This window comes from Neoarius graeffei, chromosome 12 (genome assembly GCF_027579695.1).
Source record: "Neoarius graeffei isolate fNeoGra1 chromosome 12, fNeoGra1.pri, whole genome shotgun sequence".
NCBI lineage: Eukaryota > Metazoa > Chordata > Actinopteri > Siluriformes > Ariidae > Neoarius > Neoarius graeffei.
Genome location: NC_083580.1, coordinates 43,272,653 through 43,299,381, shown reverse-complemented (window position 1 = coordinate 43,299,381; position 26,729 = coordinate 43,272,653).

Here is a 26,729-nt window from a genome sequence, read left to right as displayed (position 1 = left end):
TTGAGGGGAACCTCAGCCGAAGCACTCCGGGAGCAAGCCGGTGCGCGCTGCTTAATTTGAGGGGAACCTCGGCCGGAGCACTCCGGGAGCAAGCCGGAGCGCGCTCCGGAACCTCGGACGTTGGCGTGTATGTGTATGGCGATGGGTTTTTAATGACATAGGTATACAGATCATGTGGGCCGAAGTCAGTTAAAGACGAGGGCTTCGTGTACTTCCGTACGTCAGTGAACAATCCTGGTGGAAGCAGGTAAACGTCGCTCTCTAAGCCTGCTAACCTCAATTTTTGCAAATACCTCTCCCTCTGCTCGCCCTGTAAATGCCCTACGTCGCTGGATAGTGAAGGTGTTTTCTGCATCTCGCTCCTTTTTCTTTTATGTTTTTCGTTTGTCGCCTTCCTCGCATTCAAACTGATTCGAGCCGAAGTCCACTACATGTCCAAAATGGCGGTCGCGTTTACGAAGGTCACGTGACTGAAGAGGGTTCATAGGCGAGAGGCAGGGTACACCCTGGACAAGTCGCCAGGTTATCACAGAGACAAACAACCATTCACATTCACACCTACAATCAATTTAGAGCCACAAATTAGCCTAACCTGCATCTCTTTGGACTGTGGGGGAAACTGGAACACCTGGAGGAAACCCACGCAGACACAGGGAGAACATGCAAACTCCACACAGAAAGGCCCTCGTCGGCCACTGGGCTTGAACCCAGAACCTTCTTGCTGTGAGGTGACAGTGCTAACCACTACACCACCATGCCACCCTATAACATACATAATACTGAAAATATTCAACACAGAAAAGCAAATGAACAGCAAAGTTTAGCACAGTGCAAAAAGAATTAAGACAAGTGCATGTAGAGACCTCAAGGCAGTATAATACACTCAGATTCTTTCCATTCTCCTATTCAGAATGGTTTCATTTTATCTTCTCACCCCCTCAAGCTTATAGTCATATTGCCTGTGAAAAATGACAAAAACTGAAGAATCTTTTAAAAAATAAAAACTGAAGAAATTTAATATAAAGACAAGCCTAACCTTGGGCCTTTCCAATTATTCCCAAGATATGCAAGACAAAGCAAACTGTAGTTAATTTAAATTGTTTCTTGTTTCTTTTTCTCCATGAAGTGTAAAACTAAATCAGTTCTTGTTTATATATACAACTATAAAAAAAATGAAATCAGAGGTGCATCATGTACATGTTCAAAAAGTATAAATTTGCATTCTTATCCATCTAATCAGACAGATTAACAAAAGTGATGGTCTATATCTACATGTGCATATACTGATATCAGTTAAATGATGGTGTAAATTAACATTTTAATGGTCTTTGAATGCAAGCTGTTCCATTCAAAGAGCAATGACACTCAGTGCGTTTACATGCACATAGAGAAAATCGAATTTCTGCCGTTGCTCGACTGAAATCGAAGTTCTAAATGCTATGGAAACACCTTAGCTAGGCTGAAATCGAACCGAACTTGATTTCTCGTAATCGAGCTACACGACCTAGATTATGCGATTTTAGCCGAGCTACTTAGTGTATGTAAACCCTATCGAGCTACGTAGTCGAGCTACTTACTTCAGCACTGCCCCTTCTGGAAGTGACGAGTGACGAGACCACAAGCGGGAAACACAACAGCCTCGGTCGGCATGACAACGAATCATGACAACGGCATCTTTTCTTTTTGTGGCATTGTTTGCACTGTTAAAATTTAGCTCACTTACTGTATCACCAAATACATCTGTACAGCTGTTGCATAGCTGTGAATTGTGTACATAAACAAGTCATTGTATTTGTGTGTGTGTATATATATATATATAATGTCCAACATCTGAAGAATGTCAATAAAAACAAAACAATTGAACTTTTTGTGTGTTTATTAAGACATAAGTTAAATTGTAAGCAAAAAAAATATTTTTTGTAAGTAAAAAATGGACTTTAGAAAAATATACAATTGTGCAAAATAAGTTCTCTTACAAAACAGTGGTCTGCGCAGGACAGTTTGTAGCCATACAGTCTGTTAGAGCAAGCCTAACAGCTTGAACATGGAAGTTGTGAACACGGTGGCCAGTGGCCAGTGTTGCCAGATTGGGCGGTTTTAAGTGCATTTTGGCGGATTTGAACATGTTTTGGGCTGGAAAACGTCAGCAGTATCTGGCAACACTGCTGACAACTTTGTTTATACTCTTGAATAGCTCTTCTTCATGATGACAACCGGAAGTGTACCAACACGATGGGGCGTGTAGCGCCACCTGTGGCTCGGGTGCACAATGCACCTCACACAATAGCTCGATTTCCTTGTGTGCATATAGGATTGGATTTCTCTGGCACCCCTGCTGGAACCCTTAGCTCAATTACCGACAGTAGCTCGATTTGGATGTGCATGCAAACACACTGACTGTGATTTTTACTGGTCTTCTTAGGCCCTGTGCACACGGCAACGGATTCAGGTGAATCTGATAAAATTGTTTATCGTTTCAGCCTGGCGTCCACACGGCACCGGCGTTTTGTGAGTGCCCCAAAACAAAATCTTTTGAGAATGGGTTCCAGAGTGGAAAAATCTGGCAACGGTGCCGTTGCGAAGTCATCTGGATGAGTAGAACGGATTTGTTTACGATGATGTCACAACCACATGACTGTGAGTGCTTCACGCCGGGTAGAAGTGTAACGAACTCGATGCGAGTTGTCAACAAATCCTATAACTTGGTTCATGAAACGCGCTTACAAAATATTTTCACTGTGAATATTTATTGTGTAATGGTGCAGAGAGAGAGAGAGAGAGAGAATAGCCCTTAGAGCAGAGTCTTTAGTCCAAACACTGCAGAAGCAGTATAACCAAAACCGCACACCGCCCGTGCGCTTTCCAAAAACAAAAACAATCCCGCCAGCAAAAATAGGGAAAAAAAGGAGCAATCTCACCTCTTCAGATGTTGGTTTAAGTCCGACAATACATTCCTCAAAAAGGGCGTAGAAGAACAAAGTAATCCATCAACGTGTAGCATTCAATTTATTCCAGATCATTAAAGAATTCTGGAGGATATCAGAATGTTGGCGTACCGGCTTCCATCTACCCCCGTTCATTCCTCTTTCCGCGTCTCCATTCAAAAAACGAGCACGTGATTTAAAGGGACTATATCCATAGGATAGGGAGTGAGAAGGTGTGTGCGTGTGACAGTGACAGGGTGAGTGACAGGGAAGAACCTTGGCTCATGCTCGCCCTGAATTTCTCTTAAAGTGAAGGCAGAAGAATGTTCAGCGCCTGGCCAGGCTTTCTATGTATTAATTTACATAGATGTTTTAATATGAAATATAAATAAGTGTCTTAGACAATAGATACTATTTTACGCTACTGATTAATAATCAACACTTTATGTGGCTGATGCTACAGAAGAAGGGGTTTATGCGCATGCATCCTACTTCTTCTATTGTTCTGGTGTCTCCGATGGGACCGTCTTACAGCGCACGTAGAGGTGTGGCATGTGTATTGCATTGTTTTCAGCAAGCGTTGCGTTGCCATATGTACTTGATATTTTACTGATCCGTTGCCCATGTGGACGCTATATTTAAAAAAAAAATCTCTTTGCCGTTGTCATGTGGATGTAGCCTCAAACCCTCAGAGGCTTTGGGTTTAATTTGCTAATCTGGTGTGAAATGTCTGCTACAAATCTTCCTATGAGGTGAAAGAGTAAAATGGTCGCAGGATATGCTTTCTAACCATCACCTCCTGAGACCGCTCTGAGCTGGGAAGCTATGGAAGTTTAAAGCATATATGCAGAACCATGGCCTCACTTTTTATTTATAAATGCCTGAAACCTCAAGAATGGCATAGGAATAGTTTTAAGCATTAACAATAAATCTAATATAGTAATTTTTATGATTAAAGTGATTCATATAGGTAGCAGTCTGAGTGAATGACCTTGAGATCCGTAACGTCACAGCAGGAAGTCTGTTGGTCTCATCGCCATTTCCGCTATACTAAAACACAGAGCTGACTGCAACTCTGATCCTCCATTTTGAGCTAATTTATCACCATGCCATGTAGATGTGTTGCTGGTGGGTGCAGCAACATGACAGAAGGTGGATTTATGTTGCATTCATGGCCCAAGAATGTTCAAACTGCAAAGATTTGGACGCATTTTGTGAGAAATTCATAGGCACGTTGGGCACCTACGAAGTGGTCTCTCCTCTGCTCTGCACATTTTACTGAAGACTCGTACGAGACCTCTGATCTGTTGAGGAGCGTTGGCTATAAGCCTGTATTGAAAGAGGGTGCAGTATCAACAATTAAAGGAAAATAAAACTATAAGAAAAGGGAAAGTAAGTTCAGTTGCACCAGTTCTCCTGGAGTGTGAGCCGAGGGTTGTTGCTAAAACCCAGGACGGGACGGGACATATTATTGCTCAGGCAGTGACCTCCCTGCGGTTGTTGCTAAAGCTGGTGACGTCCCGTCCCGGGTTTTAGTAATTACCTGAGCCAAGCAGTAATGGCAAAGTACTCAGTATGGAGAAAATGGAGAATGAGTGGACCAGCCGTCTGATTTCTCCACTGGATATGCTCGCCTCAGCAGCAATATCTCGCCCTTATGTGGAAGAAGCGAATGAACAGAGAACTGAATGAACAACTGAAAGTCAGATTGTTTCAAAACAATTGGCCACAAGGTCGGCCTTCAAGAAACGAGAACACAGACAGGTAAGCTCCGACTCTCATTTGGATAAAAAAACAACAAAAACAACAACACTCATTCTTTACATGCATTTAGATTAATACATGTAACTTGTATTGTGTATTTAAGTTACCAGTATAAGATTATTTCATTTGCTTCAGAATGTGATTGTCTCAGTTCATCTGATTATTTAATTAGCTTTTTACGTTTTTTCAGTGAAAATGCATGCATGTACATGTATGTTGCATAAGTTAGAACACCTATCCTGTTTTAATGAGAGTCAACCCACAATCGATGAAGTCAAATCAGTCTTAGTTGAGCAAGTCGGTAACAATATTTCTTACTTTCACCATAAATTTTATTTATATGACTTTGGTCTATAGCTGTCAAAGGCCTCTGCCTTAAAACCGGTTACTGCTGTGACGTCACGCACTCAGGGCTGGCTGGCTCAGTGGGGCAGCTCAAATGCCAACTTTGTGGTCGATTTCAACTCTCAAAAATATATATATTTTTTATTCCCATTTATGCAGCATACAGGAGTCAAGGATGGAGATACTATCCACTCAGAAATGTATTAAAAAATAAAGGTTCTGCGTATCTCCTTTAAATAGTTAGAAGGTATTGTGCACATAAGGACATAGCAGTGTTCAGAATTTGTTTGTTTGTTTCTTCACATTTTGTTTTAAGTATCTTGCAGGAGACGTTCATTTTGATAAGGCATTATGAAGGACAAGTTGCTGTTTTACTGTACTTACTGTCAGAGCTAAATGCTACTGATAGATGAGGAGAAACGTTGAGCCACATGTACTTGAGGTTAAATTCTGCCAGTTGACTTGCGAGTCTGTCAGATCAAGTTTGTTCACATATGCTGCATAAGGACACTGCTATGTCCTTATGTGCACAGTACCTTCTAACTATTTAAAGGAGATACGCAAAACCTTTATTTTTTAATACATTTCTGAGTGGATAGTATCTCCATCCTTGACTCCAACATTTCTTATTGCCCCTAAACTTTACTTTCACTCTACTTAAGCTTGACCTTTGTTAATGCTGTACCAGAAGTAAAGTTACTTCCAGCAGAAAAAGCCCGGAAGTATTAAAAAAAAAAAAAAAAAAGGCCCGTTCCAGCTTCACACTTTAGGAGATGGGGCCTGGGAGATGGAATAATACCAAATTGCTAAAGAAAAAAATGGTCCAAGATGGTCATCTCATAGCATACCAGTACAAAACTCAAGAAGCAGCCCTTCAACATCAAACATACCTTGGCTCATTGACTACATTTGGGGTAAGTGAATAACTGCGTACATTGTGTTTTTTGTTAATTATTTTAAAAGACATTTCTGCTGACCTTGCAGTCTGACTAATCATTTTAAGCACTTTATTCTTGTCCCAAAAGATTTATTGCAGTATTCTGTAAATTGATGACACCTCCCATTGCCAGTCCACTTGATAGTTATTTCAGAGAGCTGTCAGGTGTTTGATATTGAGCCAGTGTAGCTGGGAAGTGAGAGAGCATGTCTGAGTGGAGTGTTGATGTCTATTGTGTCTTCCCACCTACTGCTGGCTCACCTCCTGTTGAATGGGATGGCAGAACATGAGAGGTTTCAGCAGACAGTGATTTTTTGCCAATACTCTCAAAAAATTCAGTGGAAGCATGTGCATTACAGTCATGTGCAACATTTCTGTTTTGACTGTGTATTGTTGTATTGAGGTGGGTTGTGTGTTTTTTGGGTTTTTTTTTTGTAAACAAGCAAGTTTCATTCCCTCACAGTTAACACAAAGTCTCTTGGGTTATGTTTGTCTCATCTCATCTCATTATCTCTAGCCGCTTTATCCTTCTACAGGGTCGCAGGCAAGCAGGAGCCTATCCCAGCTGACTACGGGCGAAAGGCGGGGTACACCCTGGACAAGTCGCCAGGTCATCACAGGGCTGACGCATAGACACAGACAACCATTCACACTCACATTCACACCTACAGTCAATTTAGAGTCACCAGTTAACCTAACCTGCATGTCTTTGGACTGTGGGGGAAACCGGAGCACCCGGAGGAAACCCACGCGGACATGGGGAGAACATGCAAACTCCACACAGAAAGGCCCTCGCCGGCCACGGGGCTCGAACCCGGAACTTCTTGCTGTGAGGCGACAGCGCTAACCACTACACCACCGTGCCGCCCGGGTTATGTTTGTCATATATATATATTAGAGTACAGTGAAATTATTTTCTTGGCATATCCAAGCTTGTTAGTAAGATGTGGTCAGAGTGCAAGGCTAGCCATTATACAGCATACTGGAGCAGAGAGGGTTAAGGGCTTTGCTCTGGGACCCTGACAGCTTGGCAGTGTTGAGGCTTGAACCCCCCCAACCTTCTGATTAGCAACCCAGAGCCTTAATAACTGAGCCATTGCTAGGTTTATAGGTTTAGGTGATCATTCTAATGTCATCATTTCTATAGTAACCACTCATTCACAGGTTCTTATTCATATAGATTCCTGCACAATTTACTGAATGGATTTTTAAAGTAGCATTTTAATGAAAAAAAAAAGTATAATTGTTGCTTTGGTGTACATTTTGGAAGAAGCCTCTAGAATCAGCTGTTTGTCAGACATAAAGCTCTAACTCTTCAGCACATACATCCCACTTCACAGTTTATAAGTCACTTATAATAATAATTTAAAAAATTAATAACTGTAAAGAAATAATTGTCCATGTTTTTTTCTTGTTGAGATTGTTAAAGGGTTAACCTCAAACTTAGCCCATGTTTACATTAGACCGTATCAGCGGATCATCAGATTAACGTTTTTAAAACGATTAGTGTGCACACAGCAACACCAATACACGATTTGCGTGCACACAGCAACACCAATACACGGATACGCTCGGCTCCGCAGGCATCCTGCGCTCCAAATCACTCCGCCCTGAACAGCGAGTGCCCTCTGGAGGATGCGCACTCCAGCCTTGCACAGCTCACAGAGCACGCGAATGAAGTGCACAAGCTGTGATTCGGGACTGAGCCGCTGTGTGTGTGATCCCAGCACATATCACTTACCACTTGCAAGTGGAAGGATGGCAAGCCTAAAGACAATCATAACTACACAATGGGCAGTATTTGCAGTAGTATTTGCAGTATTTTCATACTTTTATACTCTTTAATGAAAGGTGATACAAGGCGGAAGTCCGCGCCGTTTTTCAGCAGTCGCGTCACATGACCAACGCCAGCGAATCAGGAAGGTGGATGTCACAGTGACGTTGTCCAATGACGACGCCAGCTAGAGCTCAGCACAGCGTATCCGCGTATTCTCAATGTTTACACAGCACCGGACCAGACACGATCTGGATTGAATACGTGGACCCTGGCGGATTCCCATTTCCCGGCGTTTCCAGGCGGTTTAATGTAAACGGACAGTGCATCCGTGAAGAAAACGAGACAGATACGGTCTAATGTAAACTTGGCCTTAATACATCTTCACAAGATAAAAATGGGCTCTAAAAATGGGCTTCTGTGTGGCTTTTAAGCCACTATTATGTACTTGATCCTGAGTTAAAGAGCGCCAGCGCCCTGGAGGCCAAGGATAAGCAGAGCTGCAGTACTTGTGATGTTATAAAAATGTGAGACAGGGTGTCCGTGTCCTAAATATAAGGATTACAAGAAGATCAGAGAAATTAGATCTCTGATCCTACTGTGAATGCTGAGATTGGAGGAACATTATTAAGGTCCTTTCATATGGATGGAGTCATCTTTAATCCTAAACCTAAAACTAACCTTAAACCTACCCTGAAGCTTAGTGGGGAGTTTTTAGAAGTCATATTTGTGGAAGGGAAGCTTTTAGCTCCCAGTTTACCATTCTGCAAACTGCTAAACAACCACACACTTTCCTCAAAAGACATTTGCTGTGTCTGAATCCATTCCCTATTCACTTTATAGTGCACTTATTTGGTGTGCAGCCACTTTGTATGTTGTCTGAGGTCAAAGTAATTTCTAACTTTTGAATTGTTTATGGATCATGATGACGCATTTCTGGAGCACTAACTAGTAAGTGTTGTCTGAATTCTGCCCAGTATTCCTTGTGTTCCCTACACAGTGTTCTCTATAAGACAGTCTATATTGAAAATACGGACCGATTTCAGACACAGTGATTGTTTGGCTCAGTAACACTTTCTAACAGAATGAGTCTGTTAGAAATACAATAAAATTCATATTATATTCTCATCTAAATTAGTGATGTGCCATTTGCAAATGAGTCAGCTCTTTGAGAGCCAATTCACATATATGAGCAATTTATCTCAACAATGTGAAAATGTTGTATTATATCTGGATAAAAAATGGCAACAAGTCACTCAGGAGTCAAAAGGGTCATCTCTATATGGTGAGCTGAGCCAAACAAGCTGACTCACTAATAAATAAATAAATAAATAAATAAATAAATAAAGCCAGAATTCTCATCACTAATCTGAATCACTACTAATGTACAATTCCATCTTTAAACTTTAGGTCATTCCTCCTACCTGAGTCTAATGCTGTTGCTACCAAGCTATATGCTAAGAAAAAAAGTGATGTGGCTTCAGGATACTGCTATGGCTGTTTTTAGCTTTGCAAGGTCCTTTCATCTGTGTTTATAGATAAGGGAGGGCAGGGAGACTTGGGACAGGGGAGACTTGGGACAGTTTGTCTTCCCATAAATTAATTTCAACAAATTAGGTTTTAGATTACATCAGAAGTTATGTTGCTCCTTAGAGTAACCTACTTCCTTTGGAGCCACAAAGCTGGACACTGCAGCAAGGTATGTGCAGTTCAATATTTTTGTTAACCAAAATTTGCATTTTCTACTTCGCAATCCACCTCCATTCAATGGTGTAATGTCTGCTGGTGAATTTGGGATTTGTTAGAAATTAAAGTATGTAGCCTAGAGTTACCATATATAGTATTGTTTATTAAACTTAAATTCTGGTGAAAAAAGATTTAATGTTTTGTTTGTTTGGTTGTTGTTGTTGTTGTTGTTGTTGTTGTTTTTTCAAAATGGACAGATGGGGAGAGTTTTGACAGTTATTATTACAGGTTTTTTTCTTGTGGTTTACAATAAATCACAATAAAATTGATTAAACTTTTTTTGTTAAAAATATGGGAGTGTACCTGCATGAGGATAAAGCTTATTTCATTCCTTCTTGAGAATGGAACTGTATTGTCTAGTCAGGTTTTAGGTAAAGACATTTTTCTGTAGCTGTGCCAGCACTGTGTGTTCATACAGTTCATATGTTCCAAGTTTTGATGATAAATATGAATTAAACATGTAGGATAGGTATTTTATTTTTGTTCCATGTCTCCCCACTATGTCCCAAGTCTCCCAACATAATGTCCCATGTCTCCCTACAAAAAAATAATGACAGAAACAGTGAAGCCCAAAGGCCAGTATGTATGACAAGCTGAGAAACTAATGTCGAGGCTAGAGGGTATAGTAAATACTCTCTAATGCAATATGAATGTGATGCTACCTGCAAATAATTTCACACAATCTACAAAAGCTGAAAACTTCTCCCAAGTCTCCCCACTGTCCCAGTGTGTCATACAGAATCAGAAACAACATCAGCAAGGAAGCAAATCATACATGTCTTGGTTGATTATTAATATTTGCAGAAACTGGGAAAAATTTATTTTTGAAAAACCTAACCGTACATTTCTTTATCTTTCTACAAAATACACAGTGCTGTTTACAGCAAGTCAGAATAATGATCCTTATGAACAGCATGGATCCAATGTTACCACAGCGGACATTTAATTTGGGTGCACTTGGTTAACCTCAGTCTCTGACCTTGGCACACTGTATATCATCCACTGAATATCTCATCTCATTATCTCTAGCCGCTTTATCCTGTTCTACAGGGTCGCAGGCAAGCTGGAGCCTATCCCAGCTGACTATGGGTGAAAGGCGGGGTACACCCTGGACAAGTCACCAGGTCATCACAGGGCTGACACATAGACACAGACAACCATTCACACTCACATTCACACCTACGGTCAATTTAGAGTCACCAGTTAGCCTAACCTGCATGTCTTTGGACTGTGGGGGAAACCGGAGCACCCAGAGGAAACCCACGCGGACACGGGGAGAACATGCCAACTCCGCACAGAAAGGCCCTCGCCAGCTACAGGGCTCGAACCTGGACCCTCTTGCTCTGAGGTGAAAGCGCTAACCACTACACCACCATGCCATCCCCACTGAATATCTGTTCTTCACAATTTTTGTACTATTTTTGCAGTTTTTATGCTGTTATATACTGCTGCACTTTGATTCAGAGTGCAATTTTAAATAGATCAATTCCAAACATACTTTTGAAATACAAATACTGATTCATAAAACACAAAATAAACAGAAAATACTGTGAGGTGAAAACATAAAATGACACAAATGCCAGTCTGGATTTTCAAGCAAGTGTTTGTTCCACAAGCTTAAGCATAACTATAAAAAGATAAAACATATTGTGTCTTTCCTGAGTACCTAAAAAATGGTTAGCCTTGTCAACCTGTTGTATTATAAGAGAATAACATACACAGCGTACGTTTCATATCAGGACACGTCAATTGATTTTTCGTTGATTATCTTCCTCTAACAGCACATCTCAAGTGTTTTAATCCCTACATTTCATAGTATACTAGTTTAGAGTTTCTTCAGTCTAAATTGGAATAAGTAAGCTTATATTTTGAGTTTATTCTGAACAATATTTTAAAGACGGTATTAGTACACTAGCCATATACTTATTAAAGACCCTAGTTTAATTGAAAGCTGAAAGGCTATCAGTCTGGGACAGATATTACAGTGGTGCTTTCCCCATGGCACATTAATCATATTTAGAAACAAAGAGTTGTAAGAACTGTGTTTGCCATTTTGTTGTTAATCATTCATTTTGATAAAAGTGTATATGCAAGGATCATTGACTGGACAAAGTTGTCTATTACTGGACCAGCCTGGTCTGATTTACATTTTCTTTAGCCGCTTGTATGACTGTAATTTACACATGAACATATACATTTATGTCCTCAAACAGTGATACAAAGATTTATTATTTTGCACATTGCATTTATTTATTTATTTATTTATTTGTTTGTTTATTTATTTAGATTAGATTAGATTAGATTAGATTAGATTAGATTAGATTAGATTAGATTAGATTAGATAGAACTTTATTGATCCCTTTGGGCGGGTTCCCTCAGGGAAATTACCGTAAAATACCAAATAATAGCCGAGTTCCAATTAACCGCCGAGTTCCCTTTAACGGCCGGGTGTACGTGTGTGTTGTGACAAATAAAGGCCGGTTCCGAATACTCGCCGGGGTCTAAAAAAAAAAAAAAGCGTCCGAACGTTCTATCTAGAATCTTGAGGCCCAGCACTTTTCTGGTTTTCTGGTGTTTAAACGATTTTGCATTGCATAGTTTTCTACCGAAACAATATGAATCAATGAATGAATGAATGAATGAATGAATGAAATTATTTCTATAATACTGTTTACAACATTTTGTTACGTGATAATAAACATGCCATTTCAATGTTATAATCTTGGTCTACCGTAATATTTCTTGAGGAATGCAACTCCGTAACTTTTGACAGATGTCTTAGCCACCCCTTTGGGTATACCCAACGAAAGCCAGCGTGTGTGGTGACATTGAGGACTGCGGGTTTCCAAGGTTGGACTGCTGCTTCTGTTAAACGACCTAAATTGCCGAATGCATGCGTCAAAGCACACACTGAGTTTTATTAAAGACCTTATACCATTTCACTTGCCCTTACCCATTCGGATCTGGAAGACGCTTTACAAAAAAGGTGAGAGCGTTCTAACATGCATTTCAGTCTGCTCGCGGCCAATCTAATCCAAGGGGCCTTTTCAACAAGTAATCTGTCGTGCAAGTTGGGCAGAAGCACGCGTCAGGCAGGCAACATGTAGGCCTACAAGTCAGTAACCTATTCAACTAACTTTCATCCGAACTTTAAGTTTTCTACGGGGTCGAGCCACCGTACCAACTCACTCGGGGAATAGGCTCATATCCGCCAAATAGGGAGACGTCTTGGAGAGAAACGTGATGCAAGATGACAGTATGTAGCCACTGCAGGTCACTTATTTTTCAGCATAAGAAAAAACCCTTTGGTTTGACACTTCGCACCCTAATTATGTTGCTTCAACGTCGCGCCCTCCATGCAATTTCAGATTGACAGACATCGCGAAGCGCAAAGGGTGGAGGCTGCATGGGTGAGGGTGATAGCAAGTGACCATAACTTTGCAGAGTAATTAAATCACAGTGCTGCGCACAGACAATGGTGTGGTTTCTTGATTATTTTGTAAAGCATGAGCTTAACTAGTCATTAACAGGAAAAGGTGTGTGATTTATCCTTTATCCACCCCGACTGTGCCATGCGAAGATGCATTCTGCGTCTTCAAAATTCCCCGAAGTCGGCACCGTGCTATCTGTAATCTAACTCTAAACAAACTGTAAGTTATACTGGTTAAAAGTAGGCCTATCTGAGAATGATTTTTTCCCCGTTTTGAGGTAGATTTTGGGGAAGGTATTTGTGAAGAAGGAATTAATCGCCTGTTCCAAATAGCCGCCTAGTCTCTAATACGCGCCGGGTCTCTTACGTGATTGAGACAAATAATCGCCCGGGCTATTATTTGGTATTTTACGGTAAGATTCCAGCAGCATCATTACAGGATAAACAGAGAATAGAAAATAGAGAAAAAAATTCTAGATAAATAAAATTAAATTAAGTATTTACATATACAAATATAAAAAGAATAAGATATGGGGAAGAGGGGGAGGGGGCAGCAGGAGAGATATTGCACTTTATATTGCACATTGTCCAGTATTGCTTATTGTTAGGCTAGGCGACTGCCCTTTCCCGTCCTCTGTCCTCCTGTTACCCCTCCTCCCCTCCATTATTTATTATATTCATTGTTAACAGTGTAGCCTAAAAAAAAAAAAAGCACTGAATATAGAAATGTAATTTGTAGCCTGCGTCGACCTGTTAACTGAATTGAGGTTTGGTTTTGCTGCACAAATGAAACAGTCAGAATAAAGATGTCTTGATGTTTTGCTACTATCTGAAACTTGACTAGTTGAATACTTTTCTGAATTACTGGTCAAGTAGTAAAAATTTGAAGCTACACACAAAATGCTGTTCTCACTCACCTCTTTCTTCATTTGTGTGTTTCATACTTGAGATAGTTGTTCATTGCTTAAACTATTCCAATTTAAATAAAATACTATGCAGAACAAGCATAAAAAAGACCTGTATGATCTGTGAGATTGCAGTCGATAAACAAAGTGCACACCTGCTGTCAGCACACAAGTGTACCCATGTACATTGCTAGCAAAACCAAAATCACAGAGAAATGTATTTCAAAGGGAAATCTTAAGGCTAATGCATACAAACACATTATATACAATTGTGTTCTTCCACCTTTATGGCAACAGTTTGGGCAAGACCCACATATGGGTAAGATGATCTCATCTCACCGGCTTTGGCAGGTAATAACTTTAGTCTCACTAGCCACTTTGGCGGGTGGTTTATTCTGTGGTATGACAATATATTTTAATTGTAGTTTTCTCTGAAGGCATCTGATATAATAAACACACTGCAATGTAATATTACGCGCCTACAATTCCCATGAGCACCTGCATAAACATTCTGACATTAGAATTGTTTAGACCAGGGCTTCTCAAAGTGTGGGGCACGCCTCCCCTAGGGGGCGCCAGAGTTCTTCAGAGGGGGCGCAACGTGAGGAAAAATAAACCAGAATAAGTTACTATTGCGGACATTTAGCGAACTTCAGCTAGCCTTTGCCAGAGACAAAATGGATCGATTTTTAGTACCTAAAGTTACAGTGAGTGAGGAGACAGAGTCTGGGCCAAGCAAAAAAAAAGAAGGAAGTATGACCACGATTATTTAAAGTTTGGATTTTCATGGACTGGATCTGAAGATGCTCCACTGCCACAGTGTGTTGTCTGCCAAGAGGTGCTAGCTAACGATGCTATGAGATGTTTAAAATGTGTAAAACAAGATGTTTAAAAAAAAAAAAGCACAGATGTTTAAAATGTGTAAAAAAAAAAAGATGTTTTAAAAAAGCACAGATGTTTAAAATGTGTAAAAAAAAAAGATGTTTTAATAAAGCTCATATGTTTTAAATGTGTAAAAAAAGATGTTTTCAAAAAGCACAGATGTTTAAAATGTGTAAAAAAGATGTTTTAAAAAAGCACAGATGTTTAAAATGTGTCAAAAAAGATGTTTTAATAAAGCTCAGATGTTTAAAATGTGTAAAAAAAAGATGTTCTAATAAAGCTCATACGTTTTAAATGTGTAAAAAAAAGATGTTTTCAAAAAGCACAGATGTTTAAAATGTGTAAAAAAAATGTTCTAATAAAGCTCATATGTTTTAAATGTGTAAAAAAAAATGTTTTCAAAAAGCACAGATGTTTAAAATGTGTAAAAGAAAAAAATAAAAATGTGTACAACAACCATTTTTTAAAAATACGAATGGAACATTAAGTATAGCAACAACAAAAATTGTAAGGGGGGGCGCTGTTGTTTATTTGCTCTCTGAGGGGGGCTGACTCTCCCACACTTTGAAAACCCCTGGTTTAGAATGTTCGTTAACGTCTCAGATAAAATCAGTGATACGGTCACCTGCGGTTAATGAACGAAGCAACAAAGTTGCTGACGACTGACAAGTGCACTATTGCCGCTTTTCCACTACAAACGCGGCTGAGCCGTGCCGTGCTGAGTCGAGCTGAGTGGGGCTGTTGGAGTTGCATTTCGACTACAACCGCGCTGAACCGTGCTGGCTGGAAGTGGGTGGACACATTGGGTGGAGTTAGCGAAAGTGGGTGGACGTCACGTGATGTCGTTAAGCAGCGCAAACAGTGACATCAGTGACAGTGGCGGAACAAGTCAGAGCCGGGCCGGGGGCGGGGCAAATGACCGGGCCCTTTATTAAAGCTTATCATAACATCATTTTAGGCTACAAAATGTCCGCAACTGCGGTGTTTACCAATTTCAACACTACCGGGTGCAACTATGTTATTTAGTACATCAAGTCCTTCAAACGAACATGTAACTCAGAAACAAAAAACATTAGGATACTGTACATGGCTCATAATAAAACATCAATAGCCTATACTGCGCACATTATTTGAAGGGCATACGAATGAGCGCTCAGAGGTTGCAACGGTGACAGGAAGAGTCAGAAATAAAAGGAGGGTGGTGCAAACCTCACTGAATGCACTGTGTTTACCAATTTCAACACTACGGGGTGCAACTATGTTATTTTGTACATTAAGTCCTTCAAACGAACATTAACTCAGAAACAAAAAAACATTAGGCGACATACTGTACATGGCTCACAATAAAACATCAATAGCCTACTGCGCGCATTATTTGAAGGGCATACGACGAGCCTTGCGCTCCGCGAACTCGTCCACGATGCTCTGTATGTCACTGATTCAGTGATCTTTTAAGCGGTAGTCTCACGACCCGAATAGTAAACAATAAACATGGACATGGAGTCGTTAGTGTTGCTGGTCTTGGTGCTGTGGCTTGTTGTCACCAACAACGCCAACAGATACTGGCAAGAGCGTATAGATGAGGCGAGGCGCATAAGGCTTCAGAAATTCTCGTAATTCGTAATTATTCTTCTTCCGGGTTTGCGGTGTTTACAGATCCCAGCGCGCTCGCGGGGCGTGTGTGGGCATGTGAGGACACTCCTCCTCACCAATCAGTGCACAGGGGAGTGTCTGCTCACGCCCCCAGCCTCACTCGGCACGGCTTGGCTCGCTTCAGCCCCACTCCAAAACGGTGCGAGTTTTAGGGGCTAAGCAGGGCTGAAACGAGCTGAGTCGTGCTGGTTTTTGGTAGTCGAAACGCGAGCCGTGTCGGGCTGAAGTGAGCTGAAGCGAGCTGAAGTGAGCTGAAAAAGGGTAGTGGAAAAGGGCCATAAGTGGCAGCATATAGCTGGAGTTTCAAACCCTGCTGCTCAGGGAAAAGGGGCAGAGATGAGCAGGGCCGGAGGCAGCATTTTAAAATCACAGAGGTCCGTGATGCGCAAAGCGCGCGCCGAAACATGTTCGCCATATTTAAATAAGAGGGGTGAATTACGCATCACACAAGAGATCTATTCCTGAAATTACTTTTAGTGGTGTTTGAACTGAATATCATCAGTTTTGAAAAAAAAATCATTTATGTGGCAAGAGTAAGAATAATTGAAGCTTGTTTAATGGTTTGATCTGGCCCAAGCAATGAGGACAAAAGATCCCCTAACCATGCAGCCTGTGGAACTGAGATACATTAACAATCTGGCATCCGTTACACCGACACACACAAAAACATTCTGGGGAAAAAAAATCAGTGTACACCACCATGTTTTAGGCAAAGTTATCCAAGGTAAACATAAGTTGAAACTTTCCACTCTATTGCTTTGGCTTATCAAATTATTTATTTTTAAAATCACAAACAAGGCAGGCTACAACTGCGCTGCTGCACATGTAGTGCGGAGTAAACCTGAAAAGTAAACCCGATCTGCTCAGAGAGTCATATGAGCTCCTCTTGAGCTCCTCTTGAGCCTCTTTCAAAATATTGAGTATAGGGTTTTGATGGCACATCCTATATGGAAAACCACTAGAGGCAAAACATGGCCACGTCCACATTACACCACAGGTTCCTGAATGTGGTCCTGGAATGCACCATTTTCCCCTGGTTCAGCTATAATCAGCTAATTAACTAATTATACAACAGTTCAGTAATATACAGACTCACTAATTTGATTGGCTGAGCAGCGTTCCATTAGTGCCTATGTTTAGTATAACCGAAATGGGACATTACCCCTTTTCGACCCACAGAGAACGGATTCTGTTCTTGTTCAAAGAATCCTGAATGGAATTGGTTCAAGAACCTGTTCCCTGTTGGTTGAAAAGGCGTATCTACTCATTCGTAAGGGTTTATTATTATTTTTTTGTAGGCTGTAGCCACGATGTCATCATGTTCTCAGAATCAGTGTAACGCATCTCTCATAACCCGGGACGGAACAGTACCGTAGTGTGTGTGTGTGTATTATTTACCAGCTGGGGGGGTCCGTATCATGAAATACCGTGACTGAGGTCTTGAAAATACTGACCGAGGCATCTGGGCCGAGGTCACGGTATTTCACGATACGGACCGACCTTAAGCTGGGAAATAATATATTTATTTTTTCATCTCATCTCATTATCTCTAGCCACTTTATCCTGTTCTACAGGGTTGCAGGCAAGCTGGAGCCTATCCCAGCTGACTACAAAGTTCGAAAATGTAAATTTAACAGCTTCATGAAAGTGCACTGATGGTTACCATGGAAACCCCGTGTCTCCTGCACTGCGTTCCTCCCCCAAGTCACGCATGTGCTCATTCGCTTTTGTGTTCTTGATCTCAGAGCCACGCGCACCAAACAGAGACAGAATCAACATTTAACATCATTAACAATACACTTTTTATGGAGACGTTTTAATGTTATTCTTTTTTTTTTATCCAGTTGAATATTTAGCATACAAATGTATTGTCAGCTCTTAAAAATGTCCGAGGTCCGGACCGCGGGGGCCTCAGAGCTGGCTGTGGCCATGGGGATGAACAAGACGCTAATAGGAAGATAAGACAGTTCAATGACAAATGAAAGTTCAGGTGAGATTGGCTAGTTCATAGCAAAATCGAAAATACCATGTACTGCGAAGACTGTAGAAAGTCTGGCAAAGACAGGCACCAGTAATTTAAACTCAAAACTATAAAGGACCACGAAAAGTCAAATGCACACATCGGTACTATAGCATCAAAACTGGCGAAGACGGCTGGTCACTACAGGACAGCATTGCTTTCAGTCCCTGTCTGTCATGAAGTCGGCTGAGCTGGAGAGGATGGAGCTGCTGTTTAGAAACGTTCATGCAATTGGAAAGAAGTTGATCCCGCCCCAGCTATCAACTTATGGCCTGCTGGAAGCCTCAGGTCACGAAAACCATTTTTCATGGACCATTCAGACTCATCTGATGATGAATGTAATGAAGACATTTTATGTCTCTCTCTACACATGTTCACACACACACACACAAACACTATTAATAGACAATACATAATATACATAATAATACTTGATAATACACATAATACTTGCATATCAAAACATCAAATGTTTTTCAATGATAAATGTTTTGAATTGGACTTTTAATATTAGAATCAGTTCAGTTGTACTGAATGTTATTTTTCATATTATACGATATTTCATATTGTAAGGGGCTTGAATTTGAGTTCAATAAACAGAATACTCTGTTTATATTTTTGTCTGAATTGGTTGCATGTTTTCATATAGGGAGCTACCTTAACAGCACTGAATACTTGAGTGCTACTGTAGAGATACATTATATGCTGCCATTCATAATTAAATCTAGATCTTCCAAACTTTAACGTATCATGGTGAATAAAAAACTTCGATTTCCTGGCAAGAAAATTGTGGCTAGTGAAAAGGCTGAATGGCTAGTGACTCGGGAAAACCACTAGCCACAGTGGCCGGTGAGCAAAACAGTTAATGTAAAGCCCTGATACATACATACACGGAGGTCAATTCCTTCAGTACACAGGAGATCAAAACTTAACTCTTTCTCTCACACACACACACACACAATGTTAGAGCTGCAGAAATTTGTCTCATTTATGACACTAAACGAGATAATCACTTGCCTAATGGAGTTAAATTTGATTAAAATGTGGTGATATTAATGTGACATTATGATATCCATACGTAATTCCATAACCTATTGAAATATATTAATAATGTTTTTTTAATATTTATTTAATAATTAACGTGAGGTACTTGCAATGTACAAGAAAAATAATTTAACACCGGCAGCACATTCAACACCAGTTTCTGCCCATTGATTGTGAGAGTCCCTCGGTGGTGCATGTGCATTCTGTGTATTCATCTGTGAGGAGACGCTTTTTGTCGGGAAAACCACATTAGCTTCATGATGGATCTTAAGAGGTAATTAAAGACACTCTTAGCCTTAAGAGGCTTTTAGGAAACCCACCCCTGATCATTAAACCATCCATTATCTGTTCCACTTATCCATCAGGGTCATGGGGGAAGCTGACTTTTGGGCAAGAGTACACCCTGGGCAGTTCACCAATCTATCTCAGGGATAACACAGAGATGAGCAATCATTCACATTCACACTAATGGGCAATTAAAATAGCCAGTTGACCTAATCTGCATGTGTTTGGAAGGAAATTGGAGGACCCAGAAGAAACCCATGCTGGCACAGAGAGAACAGGCAAACTCCATACAGAAAGGCCTCAGTCAGCCACAAGGTTCAAACCCAGAACCTTCTTGCTATGAGGCAACAGTGCACTGTGCCACTCCATCATTAAACCAATCAGGTGAAATTATTACTTTTATTGTGTTGACACATTTTTCTCTTTGTAGTAAATAAATGCAGTTTATTCAGGTAATTTTATTTTATTTAGACAAATGTCAAGGTATAGGGCAAATAAAGCAATAAACTACCAATGATAGTGGTCTTACAGAGATTTTATTATAGGTACCAGTGTGGGAAATAAGGAATTTTAAGCAGATTGTCACAGGACAGACAAGTCTGAAATGTTGTCTGTCCATCCAAATTTCAGCCTGTCTGAATGACGGAACAATGCAGCCGGGGGCCCAGAACAATGCAGCCCTTCAGCTTCCAGGTTTTAGATGCCTGGAGATGGCTTCTCTGCTATTTCCAGGCACATTTTTGTGATCTACAAAGGCCAAATTACACTAGATATTAGTTGCTAATTACACTACAAATTGAATATAATTTACAAGAAAATCTCAGAAGAGTCAAGAAAAAATGGTTAAAGTTATACCTAAGAAAACAGTAGCGCACACAGGTCAGTTCTATATCTAGAAAAAGTATGGGGGGCCAAGGATGTTCCAGTTGGTTACAACTTACTGCTACTCATATATAGGTATTATAATAACACTCATGCAACATTATGTCAACAATGACTATTTTTAGACGATGTTTATCATAAGTCTATCAGAAATTTAGTAATTAGCAATACAACTATTCTTACATAATAGAGTTAAAATTTCTAGTATGAGATTCCAAGTAACTTTGTAGCAAAATGACTTTTAAAATTACAACCCCGATTCCAAAAAAGTTGGGACAAAATACAAATTGTAAATAAAAACAGAATGCAATGATGTGGAAGTTTCAAAATTCCATATTTTATTCAGAATAGAACATAGATGACATATCAAATGTTTAAACTGAGAAAATGTATCATTTAAAGAGAAAAATGAGGTGATTTTAAATTTCATGACAACAACACATCTCAAAAAAGTTGGGACAAGGCCATGTTTACCACTGTGAGACATCCCCTTTTCTCTTTACAACAGTCTGTAAACGTCTGGGGACTGAGGAGACAAGTTGCTCAAGTTTAGGGATAGGAATGATAACCCATTCTTGTCTAATGTAGGATTCTAGTTGCTCAACTGTCTTAGGTCTTTTTTGTCGTATCTTCCGTTTTATGATGTGCCAAATGTTTTCTATGGGTGAAAGATCTGGACGGCAGGCTGGCCAGTTCAGTACCCGGACCCTTCTTCTACGCAGCCATGATGCTGTAATTGATGCAGTATGTGGTTTGGCATTGTCATGTTGGAAAATGCAAGGTCTTCTCTGAAAGAGATGTCGTCTGGATGGGAGCATATGTTGCTCTAGAACCTGGATATACCTTTCAGCATTGATGGTGTCTTTCCAGATGTGTAAGCTGCCTATGCCACATGCACTAATGCAACCCCATACCATCAGAAATGCAGGCTTCTGACCTAAGCGCTGATAACAACTTGGGTCGTCCTTCTCCTCTTTAGTTCGAATGACATGGCGTCCCTGATTTCCATAAAGAACTTCAAATTTTGATTTGTCTGACCACAGAACAGTTTTCCACTTTGCCACAGTCCATTTTAAATGAGCCTTGGCCCAGAGAACACGTCTGTGCTTCTGGATCATGTTTAGATACGGCTTCTTCTTTGAACTATAGAGTTTTAGCTGGCAATGGCGGATGGCACGGTGAATTGTGTTCACAGATAATGTTCTCTGGAAATATTCCTGAGCCCATTTTGTGATTTCCAATAACGAAGCATGCCTGTATGTGATGCAGTGCCGTCTAAGGGCCCGAAGATCACGGGCACCCAGTATGGTTTTCTGGCCTTGACCCTTAAGCACAGAGATTCTTCCAGATTCTCTGAATCTTTTGATGATATTATGCACTGTAGATGATGATATGTTCAAACTCTTTGCAATTTTACACTGTCGAACTCCTTTCTGATATTGCTCCACTATTTGTCGGTGCAGAATTAGGGGGATTGGTGATCCTCTTCCCATCTTTACTTCTGAGAGCCGCTGCCACTCCAAGATGCTCTTTTTATACCCAGTCATGTTAATGACCTATTGCCAATTGACCTAATGAGTTGCAATTTGGTCCTCCAGCTGTTCCTTTTTTGTACCTTTAACTTTTCCAGCCTCTTATTGCCCCTGTCCCAACTTTTTTGAGATGTGTTGCTGTCATGAAATTTCAAATGAGCCAATATTTGGCATGAAATTTCAAAATGTCTCACTTTCAGCATTTGATATGTTGTCTATGTTCTATTGTGAATACAGTATCAGTTGTTGAGATTTGTAAATTATTGTATTCTGTTTTTATTTGCAATTTGTACTTTGTCCCAACTTTTTTGGAATCGGGGTTATAAATATCTTCGAGTTTTTATCATACAATAATGATAAACATATTGACAGAAAATGTATACTTTACACTTTCCTATGTGCCCAATACCAAATGTTATATTTTTAAAATTACCTAAATTAGATGAAACATAAAACTTGTCCCCTTAGGCCCTGTCCACACGGCAAAGGATTCAGGTGAATCCGATACAATTGTTTATCGTTTAGGCCTGACGTCCACACGGCACCGGCGTTTTGGGTGCCCCAAAACGCAATCTTTTGAGAACGGGTCCCAGAGTGGAAAGATCTGGCAACGTTGCCGTTGAGAAGTCGTCTGGATGAGTAGAACGGATTTGTTTATGATGACGTCACAACCACATGACTGTGAGTGCTTCACGCTGGGTAGAAGTGTAACGAACTCGATGCGAGTTGTCAACAAATCCTATAACTTTGTTCATGAAACACGCTTACAAAATATTTTCACCGTGAATATTTATTGTGTAATGGTGCAAATTTACTAAACCAGAATTAAATTCCTCGCATATAAAAATTGCATGCTTGAAATATTCAGATTTTTCTGTTCCATTCAGAATTTATATATATATATATATATATATATATATATATATATATATATATATTTTTTTTTTTTTGTAAATATCTACCACATACTGCAATATCAGTAGACATTTTATATTTTGGTTTGAGGAATGACATGTGACCTTTGACCTGGATTTTCATGTGGTTACAATGTCACTAGCCTGTTGACATTGTTGGTAAACTACAAAACTAGAAATTAATACAAACAGCAATGAATAATTAACAAAATGTGATCTACGAAAATACTTAGAAAGTGGGTAGAAAGTGGAACAAAAAGATTTTCTGACACAGGTTAAACATTATCAGTTCATTTGTTTACCAACATTAGAATTACTTCCCCATTTACGTAAGCGCCAACATTGATATATTTATATAAAATAGATTTTGTACTAAATATGTCAATGTAAAACAAATTTTAAATAAAAACTATGTTTCGTTAAATTAATACCACATACCGTTTTTTTAAGAAACAATCATCTGGATGTCGATAATTGTGGAACAGTGTTGATAACTGTGGACAAAGGTGTCGATAATTGTGGAACAGTGTCACGTGATCTGATACGCTAAGTACTCAGGAATCAACTAATTTTTTTCCAGTGGAAGTTTGAGTAATTATTCATGCACAATTTAGATATTGAAAGTCTTTTCTACTTTTGCAATGGCCAAAGGATCATTAAGGTGTCGATAATTGTAGCCACCGCTCTAGTCTATTTTCTTTTAACATTAGTGGCATACCTACCCAGCTGATAACAGTGTGGTGTGGTGTCATGCCAGAATCCACTCCTACTCGCTGATGAGAGGCGACTTATCATTCATCAAGAGCGTCTGCAATTGGCCAATCACAGGCCATGTTACGACATAATGTATTCACCCAATGTAACATTTGGAAAAAAATTAGAAGTAGATTAGACCCATATCTTTACAATTTTTCATGGGCCATCTGGTTTGATGCTTTTGAAATACAGATGGACACGTCTGAATTATTGTTTATCAGCCATCCGGTCCGATGCTTCTGAAATACAGATGGACAAATGTGAAAATTACCGGTAAATGTCCACTGGCCCAGCCTTATTTCCCACACTGGGTACAAACATCATCATAATAAAATGATAAAATGATGACACATGATAAAATCACTGTAACACATGCTCTCGAGTGACTTTTTGCTTTTATAAAACGGCAACATCCATCCATCCATCCATTATCCATAACCACTTATCCTGTTCAGGGTCAAGTCATAGGCAAGCTGGAGCCTATCCCTGCTGACTATGGGCAAGAGGCAAGGTACACCCTGGACAAGTCACCAGATCTTTGCAGGGCTGACACATAGAGACAAACAACCATTCACACTCACACTTATGGTCAATTTAGAGCCACCAGTTAACCTAACCTGCATGTCTTTGGACTGTGGGGGAAACCGGAGCACCCGGAGGAAACCCACGCAGACACGGGGAGAACATGCAAACTCCACACAGAAAGACCCCCATCAGCCGCTGGGCTCAAACACAGAACCTTCTTGCTATGAGGTGACAGTGCTAACCACTACACCACCGTGCCGCCAAAACAGCAACAAAAATAATATAATAAAATCCACAGTTCAATAAATAACTTCATTTATTATTAATAGTACTTGCAATAAACAATTCAGCTCCACAGTGTAGACTGCTGATAGATTTGGGTATGAACTACTTGTATTCAGTGCTATGATGCATTTCCGTTTTGAAATAGTGTGGCTCTCACATTTCCAGCAGCATTGTTTACACTTGAGTGAGACAGCAACTTTCTCTAACACCACATCACAATGAAACTCCACTGTAAGGTATTTCAGACAGAACATCATGAAAAACGAAGGAAGAAATATGCATTCTGAGCACTGCAGCTTGATGGAAAGTAAACCGTCATGACCATGGTACTAAATTATTATTTTTCAATTATCATTATGACTCAAATAGTAAACATACTCAGACTTATTTTTCAATTAGTAAACACAGTAGCAGTTTTATATGCTGATAACATGGCTAATGTGTTAGTGATATTTACCTTTATAGCATATAGTTTATGTGACAAAATTAATGTGGCCACAGGTGTGTGTATTTTAAGAATCAGGTTTTAGAACTAAAATGTTAAAATTATTTGTAATAATTTCAGAAGTTGTACAAAGAAATCAAATCTTATAATGATAAATATTAGCTTATTACATCATTATTTAAGATATCACCTAGTTGTGGTATAAAGCACTCGGGAATTGTGCTAGTTTCTGTTAACATCAAAAGCACTTCCATCCATCCATCCATTATCTGTAGCCGCTTATCCTGTACAGGGTTGCAGGCAAGCTGGAGTCTATCCCAGCTGACAATGGGCGAGAAGCAGGGTACACCCTGGACAAGTAGCCAGGTCATCGCAGGGCTGACACACAGAGACAAACGACCACTCACATTCACACTTACGGTCAATTTTAGAGCCACCAATTAGCCTAACCTGCATGTCTTTGGACTGTGGGGGAAACCGGAGCACCCGGAGGAAACTCACGCAGACACGGGGAGAACATGCAAACTCCGCACAGAAAGGCCCTCACCGGCCGCTGGGCTCAAACCCAGGACCTTCTTGCTGTGAGGTTACAGTACTAACCACTACACCACCAAAACCACCTCCATGATCACAAAATAAAATAATAAAAGCCATGATTTTGAGACAACTAAAAGGAAAAGGAAAAATATCTGCTCTTACTGATTTTTTGTAGCATCCTGTAGTAGCATTTCCATCTTCTTATTCTCATTTGTTTTCATATCACCTTTTTTATGGGATAAATGCTGAGAAAAACAGTTCTGATTTCCTTCAACTTAAATAATCTTAGTTTTCAGACTCAACAAACTGTTCAGAATGATTTATTAAGGCAGCCTGAAACCTCTTAGATAGTTGAGCGTAAAAGTTCATCCTTAGCATGAAATTAAGATCTCATTTCATTATCTCTAGCCACTTTATCCTGTTCTACAGGGTTGCAGGCAAGCTGGAGCCTATCCCAGCTGACTACGGGCAAAAGGCGGGGTACACCCTGGACAAGTCGCCAGGTCATCACAGGGCCAAAATTAAGATGACCAACAAATATAATATATACCAACAAGCTTTCTTTTAAGATTTCTAGTTTGGATTTCCATTAGAAGGCAATGGGAAACCACTACTGTAATGTTCTCTAGACACTTTGATGGCTGAAGCCGTCAGAGTGGCCATGTCACTGTAATGATATGCCAAAATGGATGGATGGAGTTTGGATTTCAAATATGTTGCTTTATTATTTAAAAAATGGTTAAATAATGTATGTTTGGACATAAATGAATATATAAATATTCTCTTTTAACATGTTTACTCATACTGGAAAGAATTTCTATAATTTCTAGAATGCAATAAGGTGTTCAAACCAGTAATATACTTTTATAATACTAAGTAATAAAGGTGTTTTTCAATTTGGTATTGTAGCCAAGATGGTATTCTGGGAAAATATTTGGCCTTTGCTAACACTACTGCTATACCAGCTGAAAAGTAACTGGACTGCTGTGCTATACTATATCAAAGCACCTTGCCGCAAACCTCATCAGGCATTTTTTTCTGTTTTCATTCATTCTTTCCTTCTTTCTTTTTTGAATTTTAAATTTTTTTAAGCAATGCTTCAAATATTTTCATGAAGCAAGGTAAGTCAAGCTTGGCAATGTTA